The sequence below is a fragment of the Martes martes genome (genome assembly GCF_963455335.1).
Source record: "Martes martes genome assembly, chromosome: 15".
Classification (NCBI taxonomy): Eukaryota; Metazoa; Chordata; class Mammalia; order Carnivora; family Mustelidae; genus Martes; species Martes martes.
The window spans coordinates 2844074-2853763 of record NC_137903.1 but is presented as its reverse complement, the minus strand read 5'-3'; positions in this window follow the sequence as shown (position 1 = coordinate 2853763).

Genomic DNA, 9690 nt, shown 5'->3' with positions numbered 1-9690 from the left:
GTCTATGCACCATTCAAAGTGACTTTTTTGATGTATGTTTGGTATAGGAAAAATATTCATTTTTCCTGTGAACATCCACTTGTTCCAGCATCCGTTCCTGAATAATCATTCTTTTGTTTCTTTTAATTTGAGTTTTTCATCTCTTATCCAATTACTGGAGTTATTTATGTATCTGGGATATATATCCCTGTGTCAGATATATGTTTGGCAAATATTTCCACCTGATTTGTGATCTGTGTTTATATTCTTTTAACTGTGTCTTTCAAACAGAAAAGATTTTTAATTTAATAGAAATTATTTACCATTTTTTCTCTTATAGTTCACGTTTTGCATAGCCTGCTTCAAAACTACTTGCCTAACTGAATATTATAAATATCTTTTTCACATTTTCCTCTAGAAATGTAACAGTTTTTAACTTATCTTATATTTAAATATATGGCACATAGCAAGTTAATTTTTGTATACAGCATGAGGTAAGAGTTGATGTTGATTTTTCCCACATCCAGGTGTTTTGTCACCATTTCCTTAAGAAACAAAACAAAAACAAAAACCCTACCTCTTCCCCATAGAATTACTTTATAACCTTGTCAGCAATCAGTGGGCCATATCAATGTTAGCCTACCTCTGGGTTACCAGTAGATGATCTTACACATCTGTCCTTATGCCCCAAACCGCACTTTCCTGATTACTGTTGCTTTGTGTTAAGTCTTGAGATCAGTTGGTATAAGCTCATAACTATGTTGCATTTTTTTTTCCAAGATTGTTTTAACTAAACCAGTTTTTTTTGCCTTTCCGTATGAACTTTTACATGGATTTTTTCAATGTATTCAAGGAAGCCTCTTAGAATTTCAATTAGGGTTGTATTAAATCTATGGATGAATTTGAAGAGAGCCACCATCTTAAAAACTCTGTCTTCCTATCCATGAACTTCATACAGCTTTCCATTTTTGTAGTTCTATTTTGCACATTTTTAATTAAATTTATTCCTAATTGTTTTATACTGTATGCCAATACAAGTGGAGTTTTCATCTCCTTTTTTTTTTTTTTGTATAAACATATCTTTTCTTTCTTTTTTTTTTTTCAGGTGTTCTATGATCTGAATGTTTTTTTTTATTTATTTATTTTCAGCGTAACAGTATTCATTGTTTTTTCACCACACCCAGTGCTCCATGCAATCTGTGCCCTCCCTAATACCCACCACCTGGTTCCCCCACCCTCCCACCCCGCCCCTTCAAAACCCTCAGGTTGTTTTTCAGAGTCCATAGTCTCTCATGGTTCACCTCCCCTTCCCATTTCCCTCAACTCCCTTCTCCTCTCCATCTACCCTTGTCCTCTATATTATTTGTTATGCTCCACAAATAAGTGAAACCATATGATACTTGACTCTCTCTGTTTGACTTATTTCACTCAGCATAATCTCTTCCAGTCCTGTCCATGTTGCTACAAAGGTTGGGTATTCGTCCTTTCTGATGGAGGCATAATACTCCATAGTGTATATGGACCACATCTTCCTTATCCATTCATCCATTGAAGGGCATCTTGGTTCTTTCCACAGTTTGGCGACCGTGGCCATTGCTGCTATAAACATTGGGGTACAGATGGCCCTTCTTTCACTACATCTGTATCTTTGGGGTAAATACCCATTTCCTTTTAACATTATTACTAGTACGCCTTGGTAATACTCCTCAATTTTCTGAAAGAGTTGGTATAGAATTGAAATGTTTCCTCCTTGGATATTTGATAGACCTCACCAGCGAGGCTGTTTGGACCTGGATTTCTCTTCATGGGAAAGTTTTTCGATAAGGAACTTATTAAGCTCTTAATTGATGGAGTACTATTCACTTTTTTTTCCTTTTGTGTCAATTCTGTCAAGTTGTATTCTCCAAGAAATTTGTTCATTTCATTTAGTTGTCAATTTTATTAACATAAAATTTTACCTAATAGTTTCTAATTTAGTGCTGACTTTCTTTCATTCCTAGTATTGCTGATGGTTTTCCTCCTTCACTTTTTGACCCATTTAGCTAAGTTTCTCAGTTTATCAAAGAATTGACTTTGGTCTTTGTTAATTGATTCTGGTTTTTTGTTTTTCAGTATGTTGATTGCTTCTGTTATCTTTATGGTTTTATTCCTCTGACTTACTTTGTATGTAGTAGGCAGAACTCTTAAATGGATCCTAAGATTCCTGCCCCCAAAGACCCTCATCCTTGTCTTATCTTCTCTTCTTGAATGTGATCAAGACTTGTCAATATGATGAGCTATCACTCAATATATAGGCTTCTAATCATTGATCTTTGGTTAATCAAAAGGGAGATTTTCCCAAGCTATCTAATCAGGTATGTCTTGAAAAAGAAATGAATCATCAGAGAGATTCTCCTACAGGCCTCAAAGAAGAAGCAAGCCACATGCTGGAAAGGGCCCATGAGGAGAGGGACCATGTGCAGGAGCTGAGGCTGGTCCCCAGGCCACTGCAGCAAGAACAAGAGGACCTCACTCACACAGCGGAAAGGAAATGAAGGGAACTCAAGAGGGGATCTTGCCCTTGTTAGGCCTCCTTATGAGGATGCAGTCAACTGACACCAGATTTCAGACTTGTGACACCTTGAGCAAAATACCCAGTGGAAGTTCCAGGCACCTCACCTACTCAGACGGCAAGAAATATATGTTTGTTAGTTTAAGCTGCTTTATTTGTTGTAACAAAAACACAACAATAGACAATGAATATGTTTTCTTCTCTGCTCCTCTGTTTCTTGCTGCTTTTTTTTTTTAAATAGAAATTGGAAATGAGGGGGAAGGACAGAAGGAGAAGGACAGAGAGAATCCCAATCAGGATCCATACCCAGTACAGAGTCCAAGCTAGGGCTCAATCTCATGACCCTGAGATCATGACCTGAGCCAAAATCAAGAGTCCGTGAACTGACTGAGTCACCAGGTGCCCCCCCCCCCAGTTTCTTGCTTCTTAAAATGGTACATTGAGTTATTCGATTTCAACCTTTCTTCTTGTCTAATATCAGCATTAAAAGTTATGAGGGTTTGATTCTAAAACTTGTGGAGCTGAATCCCAAAGTTTCGTTACAATTGATATGGTTAGATTTAAGCCTTCTGCTTTTTGTTTTTTGTTTTCCTCTGATTTGTCTTTCTCTGCCCACTCTTCCTATCTTCTTCTAGATTATCGGTATATTTTTTAAATATTTTATTCAGTTCTAAATAGTCTCTAATAGCCATTATGATTTTTCCTTAATTCAATAATTATTTAAAAGAATGTTAATTTCCAGGTATTTGGGATTTTCCCAAGTATTTTATTGGTACTGATTTTTTATTAGTACATTTTCATACTTAAATGTTCTTCTAAAATTTCAATTTAATAGCTTGATAATATTACACTTTATAGATGTATTCTCACTTGCCATTCCATCAGTTTTGACAGTTCCTTTTTTCTATTTTTATAAAAACTTATAGATGAAATTTTTGTATGCATCTCTGATTTTTTTCTCACAATCAATTCTTATTGGGAAAAGGAATAGAAAGAACTTTCCAGCTCTTAATACAGAAAAGATTCACAGTTTGTGGTCCTAGAAACATTGTTCATGAGTTTTAACATCAGGTAGTTCACTTTTTCCTTTATAAAAATGATAAAAATTATGTTTTATTGCTTAAAGTTTCATGTATTGGTTATTAGTGGATTTGAATATAATTTTGTGTGTTTTGGGCAGAGTTTTTTTCCTTTAATCTCTTGTTTAGAATTGGAATTTTACTCATTTTCTAGAAGTAGGAATAGTCCTTTCCTTTTTTTTTCTTTTTTTTTTTTAATTTTTAAAATTCTTTTTTTAAATTCAGTTTAGTTGACATATACTGTATTATTAGTTTTGGGTGCAGAATTTAGTGATTCATCAGTTGCATATTACACCAGTGCTCATGACATCAAGTGTCCTCCTTAATGCCCACCACCCAATTATTCCTTCCCCATCCCAGAATCCTCAGGTGGTTTCCTAGAGTTCAGCCTCTCTTATGGTTTGCCTTCCTCTTTATTTTTATCTCATTTTATGCTTTCTTCCCTTTCCCTGCATTCATCTGTTTTGTTTCCTAATTTCCACATATGAGTGAAATCATATGGTATTTGTCTTTCTCTTACTGTCTTATTTCATTTAGCATAATATCCTCTAGCTCCATCCACATCATTGAAAATGGCAAGAGTTCATTCTTTTTGATGGCTCTGGGGGGGTGTGTGTACATAAACACCACTTCTTCTTTATCCATTCATCTGTTGAGGGACATTTGAGCTCTTCCCATATTTTGGCTATTGTGAACATTGCTGCTATAAACATTTGGGTGCATGTGCCCCTTCAAATCACTGTTCGCATCCTTTGGATAAGTACCTAGTAGGGTGATTGCTGGGTCATGGGGTAGCTCTATCTTTAATTTTTTGAGGAACCATCATACTGTTTTCCAGAGTTGCTGCAAGAGTTTTTATTCTCACCAACAGTGCAAGAGGGTCCCTCCTTCTCCACATCCTCACCAACATCTGTGGTTTCCTGAATTATTAATTTTAGCCATTCTCACTGGTGTGAGGTGGTATCTCATTTTGGTTTTGATTTGTATTTCCCTGATGCTGAGTGATGTGAGCATTTTTTCATGTGTCTGTTAGCCTCTTATATGTCTTCTTTGGAGAAATGTCTGAAGAATAAAACTGAACCACTTTCTTACACCACACACAAAAATAGACTCAAAATGGATGAAAGAGCTAAATGTGAGACAGGAATACACCAAACCCTAGAGGACAACACAGGCAGCAACTTCTTCAACCTTGGCTGCAGCAACTTCTTGCTATGCAGGTCTCCAAAGACAAGGGAAACGAAGGCAAAAATGAACTATTGGGACTTCATCAAGATAAAAAGCTTTTGCACAGCAAAGGAAACAGTTAACAAAACTAAAAAATAACCTATGAATGGGAGAAGATATTTGCAAATGACTAATCAGACACAGGGCTGGTATTCAAAATCTATAAAGAACTTATCGAACTCAACACCCAAAACACAAAAAATCCAGCCAAGAAATGGGCATTAGACATGGTATAGACTTCTTCTAATGAGTTGTAGGAGTACTTCATGAACTGGGGATACTAATTATTTATTTATTATGTGTGATGTAGATTCATGGTATGCTATTTGCCTTACAGTTTTGTTTATGGTATTTTAATATGCCCAAGTCCTCTCATAGATTATGAAGATATATTTCTCACTAAGATGCTCTCTTCTAGCTGTTGGTTGTGGGTCATAGGACATCTCCTGAGACTTCTCTAAGTTTCTCTAAACATGAAATCCAGACTTAGCCTAAAGAGAGGAAATATTTGTGTGAATGTGGGAGAGAAGCCACTTCTCCAACGGTGTTCTCTAAAGCAGAATGTCTTGATGGTCTTATTCTCTTTTTTTTTTTTTTTACTTTTTTTTAAATTTATTTTCAGCATAACAGTATTCATTGTTTTTTCACCACACCCAGTGCTCCATGCAATCCGTGCCCTCCCTAATACCCACCACCTGGTTCCCCCAACCTCCCATCCCCCGCCCCTTCAAAACCCTCAGGTTGTTTTTCAGAGTCTGTAGTCTCTCATGGTTCACCTCCCCTTCCAATTTCCCTCAACTCCCTTCTCCTCTCCATCTACCCTTGTCCTCTATATTATTTGTTATGCTCCATAAATAAGTGAAACCATATGATACTTGATGGTCTTATTCTTAATGTGCAAATCAAAAGCAGTGCTCATTGATGAATAAAGAGACATGTATGTCAAGAGTAATAACTCAACACAGTATCCTCTCAAAGACCACTTTGGTATCTGTTTCCTCCTGAGACTAACCTTTCCATGCATGAAATCATATTCATAAATTGTCTCCTCCTCACAACTGTAAATCTTCTTTCCCTTCCTTGGATTGGAGGAAGGTGAATGGATCTATCAATGCATACCACTCTGAAATCAATCTCTCCCCTCTTCCTTATCAGTGGATGATCAATGTGATTCTCTTTCCACAACTGGCATTTCTTCTACCCCAGTGCTGCTTTACATGTGGTGGGAGGGATAAAAATGGAACAGAGGGAAGTAGACACAAAAGGAAGTAGTGGTTAGTGGTCTGCTGAGAGACTTTTCAGAAGACTATAAATCACAAAGATGAGAAAATGAAAATTCTGTGCAAGTCTCTAGTTTCTTCTCTTTGGCAATTCCAGGCAAAAGAAAAAAAAATATGTCCCTTCTTCTGTTCTCTCTTCAAGATATCTAGGCAGTCTGTCTCCCTGATCAGTGCCCAGAGGCTCCTATGTGTCTACCTAAGCCCCTTTTAACAATGAGTGTGGTCCCCCATCATCCAAGGCCACAGGTGTAGTCACACCTGCCTGCTTGCCTTTCTGTGTGAGCATGGCCTGCCCTACAGGTAAGCCTGTTTTCTGAGGAATGGCAATGAGGGGTTAAATACGATCTCCAAAGAGAAGGGCAGGTTTTACAGGTGGCTACTGGTGAAACAATGTCTGAGCTATAAATCTGCTCATAATTCAGCAGCTGACAGTGATCCATCCAGTGAGATGGATCTGGAAACAAACATGCACCAAGGGAGTCTTACCAAAAAGTGCCTTCTTCCTGCCAGAATCAAGTGGTCTCACTGTGATCAGCTTCTGTTTTCAATACCCAGCCCAGCCACTTTGCTTCGGCTTCAGGTTAACTAGGTGTATGGAATATTTCTTGGCACAAACTCCTTTTGTCCCTCTGTACCTGGTAGAACTAGAAAGGTTGCTACACTAGTTTGGAAAAGAGAAGACACTTGCTCTCCACACAGGCTTAAATATACTGAAAGTAGGACTTGCTCTTTTATTCATAAAATATCAACAAGCTTCTTTTGGAATCAGAAACCTGGTCCTAGTTATATGGCCTTAAGTAGAAATGGGAACTTATTCCCACTGGGAATGGCTTTTAGAACACGGGTCGGGAAGGTCAAGAACAAACTGGGACCGGAAGGCGGCGTGCTATGGGAAGCTAGCAGGAACCTGCCCCTCCCCCTGCCATGGGTGTCCTACTCAAACTCTCTGTGCCCCATCTCCTTATCCTAAGATGAGAACAAACGTTCAGCTCATAAGATCTTGTGAGGGTTAAATGAGTTCATGCATGTGAAAGGCTTAGAACTATGTCTGGAATAGCCAAATGCTAGCAGTTTCTCTTCTGTCTGCTCTTGCTTCTATCTGCCTACACATCAGTTTCTATTTTGTTTCTCTGACCGAATGTTCCAGCATCTGAAATCATCTTTTATGCTTAACTGTTCAGTTGTATGACATCAGCCTTCCTTCACAGCCTCTGTGGAGAGGGATGGGCTGCTTCACTGTGTGCTCCATGCGAGTGCTGAGAACTCAGGCTAACTCCCACGGATGCTCTGAACATTTCTGCTCTGAAAACGTCACTCTCTGGCATACCCGGGCTGTTTCTCTCTCCCCATGGAAGGCTGGACTTCTGGAACCAGGGAGGCACGTGCAGTGAACCTCGACGGTATCCACGGATTGATCAGAATTCATTTGTTTCAAGTCACACTGATGGAGTAGATGACCACATGCAACACTTGAAGTCCTGCCCCCAGAAGATTTCCTTCATCACCTGCTTTAAGGAACGATCCTGGTTGGGGATGCCATGTGACAGCAGACCCCTTCCAGCATATCGTACAAGAACACCTGTGAAGCCAGTCCTGGTTCCTTATCTCCAATGAACTGGTTGTAAGGAGTTCTGCATGAGGCCATAGGTGAGGACTACAGGAGAAGACAGACAGCAGAAGTCAAGCTACATGCTCCTACAATTCCCGTATGCCAGCGTGAGCCAGTGAGGAGGGACACTGCTGTGCACACACAGCCTTGTGGTCACAGGAGACTTGCTCATGACGAGCAGTTCAGACTGCCTCATCTCTGGATGTGCCATATGGAGCATGAAATTTCCAATAAGACCCAGGGGTGTACTGGATGATTTTCTCATAAAAAAAAAGAGTATAGTTTTCCCTAAAACCCTAGGAGTCGTATCCTAATTCTCTCATCCTGGCTCCTTGGAGGACCCACGCAGCACCCATATTGGTTGCAGTCACTCGAGATCACAAGTATCTGATCATGGGCAACACGAGATCTACTGTATCCCTTGTTTCAAGTGGTTGAGCGGTTTCTGCAGCATTCTGAGCTTGCAGATCCTTCTCTTGCCCTGGGCCTGGCTCAAAACTGACCACCTTATGGACTACTCGGCAATCAAGTAAGAACAAAACACTTAAATGAGGAATATATTGCTTCCAAAATCCAAAGGAATCTGCCAAATATTGTATCTCTTCTTTAGCGACAAAGGGGTGTAAGTGGCAGCACTTTGCTTTAACATTGACGATGTCCTGAAATGGGGTTACTAACATCATCTAACTTAGAGGAATTCTGTAAAGTGGGATACTTGCACCAGCACATGGCATTGAGCAAGTGCTCGTAAGTGTTAGCTCTGACGATGATGATGGTGATGCCGATTACATTTATTATTGTTGCTGTATTTGACATTTAAGAAAGATTGCACAGACCAGACATTTTTAGTTCTCTAAAAACCTTCTTTCTCCCCCTCCTGGCCATGGCATGCCACAGTCAGCTGGGTCAGAGGAACAGAGGTAACATCTGACACAGATGAGAGCCACAGAGAAGGCCACATCTCTCCCTAAAAAGCCGCTATCAATTTCAAGAAACCAGTTTATAAAAAAATAAATAAATAAAAATTAAATAAATAAATAAATAAAAGGAAAGAAACCAGTTTATGTCTGCTCAAACAGCTGCTGGGCGTCTGAATCATTTTACATGTAGCCGCATGTTCCACAGAAACCCTAGACTGTTTTATGGTTTTTAGCAAGAATATGATAGGAAGTATCCACTGTCCTCAATTCCTGTGTATGTTTGTGTCAGTGTGTGTACAAGGCAGGACTATGGGGAAGAATGGGAGATCCATACTAGGAGAAGCTGTGGGCTCTCGTGTCTGGAAACAGAGCCAGAGATCCCAAATTCATGTGTGGAGTGAGTTTAGTGAAAGGAACAATGGGGCTGGAAAGAGGACAATAGAGCAGGACATCATTTGGATCTTAGTTCCTTCCTTCGCATCAGGTGGGAACAGGGCTCTATACCAGAGAGGTCCTGAAGCCATCCTGAACCCCTCTAATGCGTGCTGGTGCATTAGGACCAGAGACCAAGCATCACACAGCTTCAGCATGGCCACCAGTTTCCTCTTCCCTTTACCTTTCCTCTACTGGGTGACCACGATGGTGCTCTGGAGGTCATTCAGGACACCAGTGGCCTGAGAGGTGCAATCGCCATGGGCAGGGAGCCAACAGTCAGGCAAAGGACAGCCCGGTGCCAGGACTGACCCCATAGGGAGGCACGTGTGGGTCAGGGAAGATGATGGTGAAGTGGGGGGTGTGAGGAGGTCTGAGCACATGGCACAGACTGTAGTTTTTCCCTCCTGCAGTGTCCCTGCAGAGGAAGGCTGATGCTCCCATTACTAGGCCAGCACATTCTTCTCCAGAGCCACCCCTGCTGGAGGGAAATCAGGCTCCTGAGGTAAGCACACAGCCCAGATGAGGAGGAAGAAGTCCTGCTTCCTACAGAAGTACATTCACAGTGGACACCCACCCTCCTCAAGCCCCCTCTGCAAACCCCTCCGTGGCC